This window comes from Mytilus californianus, unplaced genomic scaffold (genome assembly GCF_021869535.1).
Source record: "Mytilus californianus isolate M0D057914Y unplaced genomic scaffold, xbMytCali1.0.p SCAF_20, whole genome shotgun sequence".
NCBI classification, from domain to species: Eukaryota; Metazoa; Mollusca; class Bivalvia; order Mytilida; family Mytilidae; genus Mytilus; species Mytilus californianus.
In genome coordinates, this window is record NW_026262669.1 from 5,671,682 (window position 1) to 5,681,271 (window position 9,590).

Here is a 9,590-nt window from a genome sequence, read left to right on the forward strand (position 1 = left end):
TGTTGTCATTGTGTTGCAATGTTGCTGTCATTTGTATTATACAATCCATTCTGACAATAAAATATAGCTGCTTTACTATGTGGCTATATAGATATACATAATATTAAAGGTGCAAATATGGTCAGTTTTGGTTGATGCTGTAAAATAATTTTGTTATACAAGTCAGCCTGAGGTATCAAAACTACTGAAATTTTCTTAAGAGACAATATTTTGAATAAAAAGAGGACATGCTGGCTATCTAGATTGATGGGAATAAATTTTTGTTGTCATTGTATTGCAATGTTGCTGTCATTTGTATTATACAATCCATCCTGACATCAAAATATTTCTGATTTACTATGTGGCTATATAGATATACATAATAATGTGCAAATATGGTCAGTTTTTGTTGATGCGTTTCAATAATTTTGTTATACTAGTCAGCCTTAGGTATCAAAATTACTGAAATTTTGTTGCGAGACAATATTTTGAATAAAAAGAGGACATGCTGGCAATCTTAATTGATGGGGATAATTTTTGTTGTCATTGTGTTGCAATGTTGCTGTCATTTGTATAATGCAATCCATTCTGACAACAAAATATTGCTGATTTACTATGCGGCTATACATGTTTAGATTTACATAATAATAAAATGCAAATATGGTCAGTTTTGGTTGATTCGTTTAAATAATTTTGTTATACGAGTCAGCCTGAGGTATCAAAACTACTGAAATTTTGTTGCGAGACAATATTTTTAATAAAAAGAGGACATGCTGGCTATCTAGATTGATGGGAACAAATTGTTGTTGTCATTGTATTGCAGTGTTGCTGTCATTTGTATTATACAATCCATCCTGACATCAAAATATTGCTGATTTACTATGTGGCTATATAGATATACATAATAATGTGCAAATATGGTCAGTTTTTGTTGATGCGTTTAAATAATTTTGTTATTCTAGTCAGCCTTAGGTATACAAATTACTGAAATTTTGTTGCGAGACAATATTTTGAATAAAAAGAGGACATGCTGGCAATCTAAACTGATGGGGATAATTTTTGTTGTCATTGTGTTGCAATGTTGCTGTCATTTGTATTATACAATCCATTCTGACAATAAAATATAGCTGCTTTACTATGTGGCTATATAGATATACATAATATTAAAGGTGCAAATATGGTCAGTTTTGGTTGATGCTGTAAAATAATTTTGTTATACAAGTCAGCCTGAGGTATCAAAACTACTGAAATTTTCTTAAGAGACAATATTTTGAATAAAAAGAGGACATGCTGGCTATCTAGATTGATGGGAATACATTTTTGTTGTCATTGTATTGCAATGTTGCTGTCATTTGTATTATACAATCCATCCTGACATCAAAATATTGCTGATTTACTATGTGGCTCTATAGATATACATAATAATGTGCAAATATGGTCAGTTTTTGTTGATGCGTTTCAATAATTTTGTTATACTAGTCAGCCTGAGGTATCAAAACTACTGAAATTTTGTTGCGTGACAATATTTTGAATAAAAAGAGGACATGCTGGCTATCTAGATTGATGGGAATAAATTTTTGTTGTCATTGTATTGCAATGTTGCTGTCATTTGTATTATACAATCCATCCTGACATCAAAATATTTCTGATTTACTATGTGGCTATATAGATATACATAATAATGTGCAAATATGGTCAGTTTTTGTTGATGCGTTTCAATAATTTTGTTATACTAGTCAGCCTTAGGTATCAAAATTACTGAAATTTTGTTGCGAGACAATATTTTGAATAAAAAGAGGACATGCTGGCAATCTTAATTGATGGGGATAATTGTTGATGTCATTGTGTTGCAATGTTTCTGTCATTTGTATTATACAATCCATTCTGACAATAAAATATAGCTGCTTTACTATGTGGCTATATAGATATACATAATATTAAAAGTGCAAATATGGTCAGTTTTGGTTGATGCTGTAAGATAATTTTGTTATACAAGTCAGCCTGAGGTATCAAAACTACTGAAATTTTCTTACGAGACAATATTTTGAATAAAAAGAGGACATGCTGGCTATCTAGATTGATGGGGACAAATTTTTGTTGTCATTGTATTGCAATGTTCCTGTCATTTGTATTATACAATCCATCCTGACATCAAAATATTGCTGATTTACTATGCGGCTATATAGATTTACATAATAAAGTGCAAATATGGTCAGTTTTGGTTGATACTTTAAAATAGTTTTGTTATATGAGTCAGCCTGAGGTATCAAAACTACTGAAATGTTCTTGTGACACAATATTTTGAATAAAAAGAGGACATGCTGGCAATCTAGATTGATGGGGACAAATTTTTGTTGTCATTGTGTTGCAATGTTGCTGTCATTTGTATAATGCAATCCATTCTGACAACAAAATATTGCTGATTTACTATGCGGCTATACATGTTTAGATTTACATAATAATAAAATGCAAATATGGTCAGTTTTGGTTGATTCGTTTAAATAATTTTGTTATACGAGTCAGCCTGAGGTATCAAAACTACTGAAATTTTGTTGCGAGACAATATTTTTAATAAAAAGAGGACATGCTGGCTATCTAGATTGATGGGAACAAATTGTTGTTGTCATTGTATTGCAGTGTTGCTGTCATTTGTATTATACAATCCATCCTGACATCAAAATATTGCTGATTTACTATGTGGCTATATAGATATACATAATAATGTGCAAATATGGTCAGTTTTTGTTGATGCGTTTAAATAATTTTGTTATTCTAGTCAGCCTTAGGTATACAAATTACTGAAATTTTGTTGCGAGACAATATTTTGAATAAAAAGAGGACATGCTGGCAATCTAAACTGATGGGGATAATTTTTGTTGTCATTGTGTTGCAATGTTGCTGTCATTTGTATTATACAATCCATTCTGACAATAAAATATAGCTGCTTTACTATGTGGCTATATAGATATACATAATATTAAAGGTGCAAATATGGTCAGTTTTGGTTGATGCTGTAAAATAATTTTGTTATACAAGTCAGCCTGAGGTATCAAAACTACTGAAATTTTCTTAAGAGACAATATTTTGAATAAAAAGAGGACATGCTGGCTATCTAGATTGATGGGAATACATTTTTGTTGTCATTGTATTGCAATGTTGCTGTCATTTGTATTATACAATCCATCCTGACATCAAAATATTGCTGATTTACTATGTGGCTCTATAGATATACATAATAATGTGCAAATATGGTCAGTTTTTGTTGATGCGTTTCAATAATTTTGTTATACTAGTCAGCCTGAGGTATCAAAACTACTGAAATTTTGTTGCGTGACAATATTTTGAATAAAAAGAGGACATGCTGGCTATCTAGATTGATGGGAATAAATTTTTGTTGTCATTGTATTGCAATGTTGCTGTCATTTGTATTATACAATCCATCCTGACATCAAAATATTTCTGATTTACTATGTGGCTATATAGATATACATAATAATGTGCAAATATGGTCAGTTTTTGTTGATGCGTTTCAATAATTTTGTTATACTAGTCAGCCTTAGGTATCAAAATTACTGAAATTTTGTTGCGAGACAATATTTTGAATAAAAAGAGGACATGCTGGCAATCTTAATTGATGGGGATAATTTTTGTTGTCATTGTGTTGCAATGTTGCTGTCATTTGTATAATGCAATCCATTCTGACAACAAAATATTGCTGATTTACTATGCGGCTATACATGTTTGTCTACTTTCGTCTATTGCCGAACATTCTATAATCAAGGATTTTTACAAATACACATACACAGAGCACGCCAAGAGGAAGACTGTCACTGCCATGGATGTTGTCTACGCTTTGAAACGCCAAGGACGTACCTTGTACGGATTCGGAGGTTAAACAGCCACCCAGCTAACATTAACAACGGCCCTTTTCAGGGCCACCAAAATATTTCAAAAAGAATCTTAGATTTGTTGTACATCGTTTTAAACTAAATCTTGAAATCAAAGTTTAATCCTACTTCTATTCTCTAGTGTAATATACTTTTCCCCTTTTTTCTTGTACTTCATTCCTTGAGCTGTTACATTTTTTTTTTTACTCTTTATCTTTAATTAAGATTGCCAGCATGTCCTCTTTTTATTCAATAAATTTTTGTTGTCATTGTATTGCAATGTTGCTGTCATTTGTATTATACAATCCATCCTGACATCAAAATATTTCTGATTTACTATGTGGCTATATAGATATACATAATAATGTGCAAATATGGTCAGTTTTTGTTGATGCGTTTCAATAATTTTGTTATACTAGTCAGCCTTAGGTATCAAAATTACTGAAATTTTGTTGCGAGACAATATTTTGAATAAAAAGAGGACATGCTGGCAATCTTAATTGATGGGGATAATTTTTGATGTCATTGTGTTGCAATGTTTCTGTCATTTGTATTATACAATCCATTCTGACAATAAAATATAGCTGCTTTACTATGTGGCTATATAGATATACATAATATTAAAAGTGCAAATATGGTCAGTTTTGGTTGATGCTGTAAGATAATTTTGTTATACAAGTCAGCCTGAGGTATCAAAACTACTGAAATTTTCTTACGAGACAATATTTTGAATAAAAAGAGGACATGCTGGCTATCTAGATTGATGGGGACAAATTTTTGTTGTCATTGTATTGCAATGTTCCTGTCATTTGTATTATACAATCCATCCTGACATCAAAATATTGCTGATTTACTATGCGGCTATATAGATTTACATAATAAAGTGCAAATATGGTCAGTTTTGGTTGATACTTTAAAATAGTTTTGTTATATGAGTCAGCCTGAGGTATCAAAACTACTGAAATGTTCTTGTGACACAATATTTTGAATAAAAAGAGGACATGCTGGCAATCTAGATTGATGGGGACAAATTTTTGTTGTCATTGTGTTGCAATGTTGCTGTCATTTGTATAATGCAATCCATTCTGACAACAAAATATTGCTGATTTACTATGCGGCTATACATGTTTAGATTTACATAATAATAAAATGCAAATATGGTCAGTTTTGGTTGATTCGTTTAAATAATTTTGTTATACGAGTCAGCCTGAGGTATCAAAACTACTGAAATTTTGTTGCGAGACAATATTTTTAATAAAAAGAGGACATGCTGGCTATCTAGATTGATGGGAACAAATTGTTGTTGTCATTGTATTGCAGTGTTGCTGTCATTTGTATTATACAATCCATCCTGACATCAAAATATTGCTGATTTACTATGTGGCTATATAGATATACATAATAATGTGCAAATATGGTCAGTTTTTGTTGATGCGTTTAAATAATTTTGTTATTCTATTCAGCCTTAGGTATACAAATTACTGAAATTTTGTTGCGAGACAATATTTTGAATAAAAAGAGGACATGCTGGCAATCTAAACTGATGGGGATAATTTTTGTTGTCATTGTGTTGCAATGTTGCTGTCATTTGTATTATACAATCCATTCTGACAATAAAATATAGCTGCTTTACTATGTGGCTATATAGATATACATAATATTAAAGGTGCAAATATGGTCAGTTTTGGTTGATGCTGTAAAATAATTTTGTTATACAAGTCAGCCTGAGGTATCAAAACTACTGAAATTTTCTTAAGAGACAATATTTTGAATAAAAAGAGGACATGCTGGCTATCTAGATTGATGGGAATACATTTTTGTTGTCATTGTATTGCAATGTTGCTGTCATTTGTATTATACAATCCATCCTGACATCAAAATATTGCTGATTTACTATGTGGCTCTATAGATATACATAATAATGTGCAAATATGGTCAGTTTTTGTTGATGCGTTTCAATAATTTTGTTATACTAGTCAGCCTGAGGTATCAAAACTACTGAAATTTTGTTGCGTGACAATATTTTGAATAAAAAGAGGACATGCTGGCTATCTAGATTGATGGGAATAAATTTTTGTTGTCATTGTATTGCAATGTTGCTGTCATTTGTATTATACAATCCATCCTGACATCAAAATATTTCTGATTTACTATGTGGCTATATAGATATACATAATAATGTGCAAATATGGTCAGTTTTTGTTGATGCGTTTCAATAATTTTGTTATACTAGTCAGCCTTAGGTATCAAAATTACTGAAATTTTGTTGCGAGACAATATTTTGAATAAAAAGAGGACATGCTGGCAATCTTAATTGATGGGGATAATTTTTGATGTCATTGTGTTGCAATGTTTCTGTCATTTGTATTATACAATCCATTCTGACAATAAAATATAGCTGCTTTACTATGTGGCTATATAGATATACATAATATTAAAAGTGCAAATATGGTCAGTTTTGGTTGATGCTGTAAGATAATTTTGTTATACAAGTCAGCCTGAGGTATCAAAACTACTGAAATTTTCTTACGAGACAATATTTTGAATAAAAAGAGGACATGCTGGCTATCTAGATTGATGGGGACAAATTTTTGTTGTCATTGTATTGCAATGTTCCTGTCATTTGTATTATACAATCCATCCTGACATCAAAATATTGCTGATTTACTATGCGGCTATATAGATTTACATAATAAAGTGCAAATATGGTCAGTTTTGGTTGATACTTTAAAATAGTTTTGTTATATGAGTCAGCCTGAGGTATCAAAACTACTGAAATGTTCTTGTGACACAATATTTTGAATAAAAAGAGGACATGCTGGCAATCTAGATTGATGGGGACAAATTTTTGTTGTCATTGTGTTGCAATGTTGCTGTCATTTGTATAATGCAATCCATTCTGACAACAAAATATTGCTGATTTACTATGCGGCTATACATGTTTAGATTTACATAATAATAAAATGCAAATATGGTCAGTTTTGGTTGATTCGTTTAAATAATTTTGTTATACGAGTCAGCCTGAGGTATCAAAACTACTGAAATTTTGTTGCGTGACAATATTTTGAATAAAAAGAGGACATGCTGGCTATCTAAATTGATGGGAATAAATTTATGTTGTCATTGTATTGCAATGTTGCTGTCATTTGTATTATACAATCCATCCTGACATCAAAATATTGCTGATTTACTATGTGGCTATATAGATATACATAATAATGTGCAAATATGGTCAGTTTTTGTTGATGCGTTTAAATAATTTTGTTATACTAGTCAGCCTTAGGTATCATAATTACTGAAATTTTGTTGCGAGACAATATTTTGAATAAAAAGAGGACATGCTGGCAATCTTAATTGATGGGGATAATTTTTGTTGTCATTGTGTTGCAATGTTGCTGTCATTTGTATAATGCAACCCATTCTGACAATAAAATATAGCTGCTTTACTATGTGGCTATATAGATATACATAATATTAAAAGTGCAAATATGGTCAGTTTTGGTTGATGCTTTAAAATAATTTTGTTATACGAGTCAGCCTGAGGTATCAAAACTACGGAAATTTTCTTGCGAGACAATATTTTGAATAAAAGAGGTCATGCTGGCTATCTAGATTGATCAGGACAAATTTTTGTTGTCATTGTATTGCACTGTTGCTGTCATTTGTGTTATACAATCCACCCTGACATCAAAATATTGCTGATTTACTATGCGGCTATATAGATCTATATAATAAAGTGAAAATATAATGGTCAGTTTTGGTTGATGAGTTAAATAATTTTGTTATATGAGTCAGCCTGAGGTATCAAAATTACTGAAATTTTGTAGCGAGACAATATTTTTGATAAAAGGAGGGCAAAAATATTTCCAAATTTTTTAACCCTATATAAATTAACAGATTGACACACTCCCCATTTCCATTCTCAATTTTATAATTATAAGTGCAAATATGGTCAGTTTTGGTTGATGCTTAAAATAATTTTGTTGTACATGTTGTACATGTACCAGTCATCCTGAAGTATTCATTTTTGGCATTGTTTGTCGATTTTATCTGAAAACCAAGTTTATAAGATTTACGATACATGTTAAAACCGATAATAATAGCATTGTAACCAATATCGTTTTTAATTTATAGATAGGCAGATCGCGGATAAATTTGCATTACAAGCAAAGTTTTATGCGTACTTTATTTACAAATACATGTATATATATTTAATCTGTATTGTTTATATAACCATCATAGGCATGACCACGGAGATTTTAATTTTATACATTAATTTACAATATTGTGATCAAAATTCGTTTTTTAAATCAAATAAATAATTTTGTAGTCGCACGCTTTCTTTGAAATTTAATTGCATTACGGGTAATTTCGGATCGTGTAGATAGAATGGGGAATGGTGTATGGTGTAATGTGTAAGGTGTATGGTGCAAAGGTGTAACGTGTATGGTGTAATGGCACAAGGTGTATGGTGTACTGGTGTATGGTGAATGGTGTAATGGTGTATGGTGTGAGTGGGAAGTTTACACCATCCAAGGACTGTACTGTTATATCATTTACATTTTGTGAAAACTAATTAAACTAGTGGCATTAAAATGCATGACTGCTAAATAGGGTACTAATGTCAAATGATATCATGTTATCTCTTTTAAGTGGTATAGAAACATTCTGAGCATGACATTATTCTGCTATAATGAATTTTTTTAGCAGAAAATTAAAAGAACCAATAATGAAGCAATCAGATATATCGCATTTAAAGTCATTTATATATTTTTGTCTTATGTTATTGCGACAAGTTGGATACACATTTTCGAGTAATAGTGTGTTCTAAGAGGTCCGTGTTTATCGCATGTAAATACTGCGGAGTTCGTTTCACATAAGAAGTTAAATCAGATATGTATTCACCGATCCGCGCATACAATTAATTGACTGATAGATCGATCACGGTTGTTACGATAACTGCCAGATAAAATCTGTAAAATGAGTCAAATAAGATACATTGTATCGATCAACGATCAGTCATTGATAAGTCAAGTTCTCGTCACCGATTGTTCACCGACTAACAGAGTTTACGTCAAACAGTAACACCTAAGGTTTCAAGTATAGTCTACATTATTTAGATGTTTTCATCAAATAACAGAAATCATTATTCTGATTAGTTATATTTTCAAACAGAGACCAACTAAATTTCCTCGTCTATTCTCAACCAGTTAAGTTTGAAGTTTAATTACATTTCCATTCACACATTGGAATGTAATTCTGTTCAGTTTATGATACAAAACTGTAAGCAGGTAATTAAATGTATCGCAAAAAAAAAATAAAATAAACGTTCATATCTGGGATAACTCCACAGACAAAAACACAAAAATGTGAAACATTACAGCTCACCATATGGTTTTGAGCAAAAAGTTATACCTTATGAAAATATTCAGTGCAGATACAAGGATTATAATTTGGTACGCCAGACGCAATCTTTGTTTATATCATAGTCCTCGTTGGAGTTCCATTTTAAGACAAAATTGAAGAGCATTTTAAAGCAAATATTACAAAAAAGTGAGACCTATACGGCCAAGGTCATTTATGCCTTGAAGTAAAAAGTCTTTAGAGCTTAATTTATAAAATGACCGTATCAATAATAATTCAATTCAAAACAAAAGTACTGTCTATTGGACTGGATATACTTTAAGGAACGAAATATCCACCACAGTCGCATAAAACAAGTTA

The 9,590-nt window shown here is 31.0% G+C and overlaps 1 long non-coding RNA gene across 1 annotated transcript; it reads left to right on the forward strand.

The window, feature by feature from the left end:
* On the forward strand, positions 1-5,748 carry LOC127731631 (uncharacterized). The gene is made up of 3 exons (XR_007995647.1): positions 1-694; positions 1,469-1,922; positions 5,533-5,748. It is a non-coding gene; the product is annotated as an uncharacterized LOC127731631 (long non-coding RNA).
* The last annotated feature ends 3,842 nt before the right edge of the window (positions 5,749-9,590 follow it).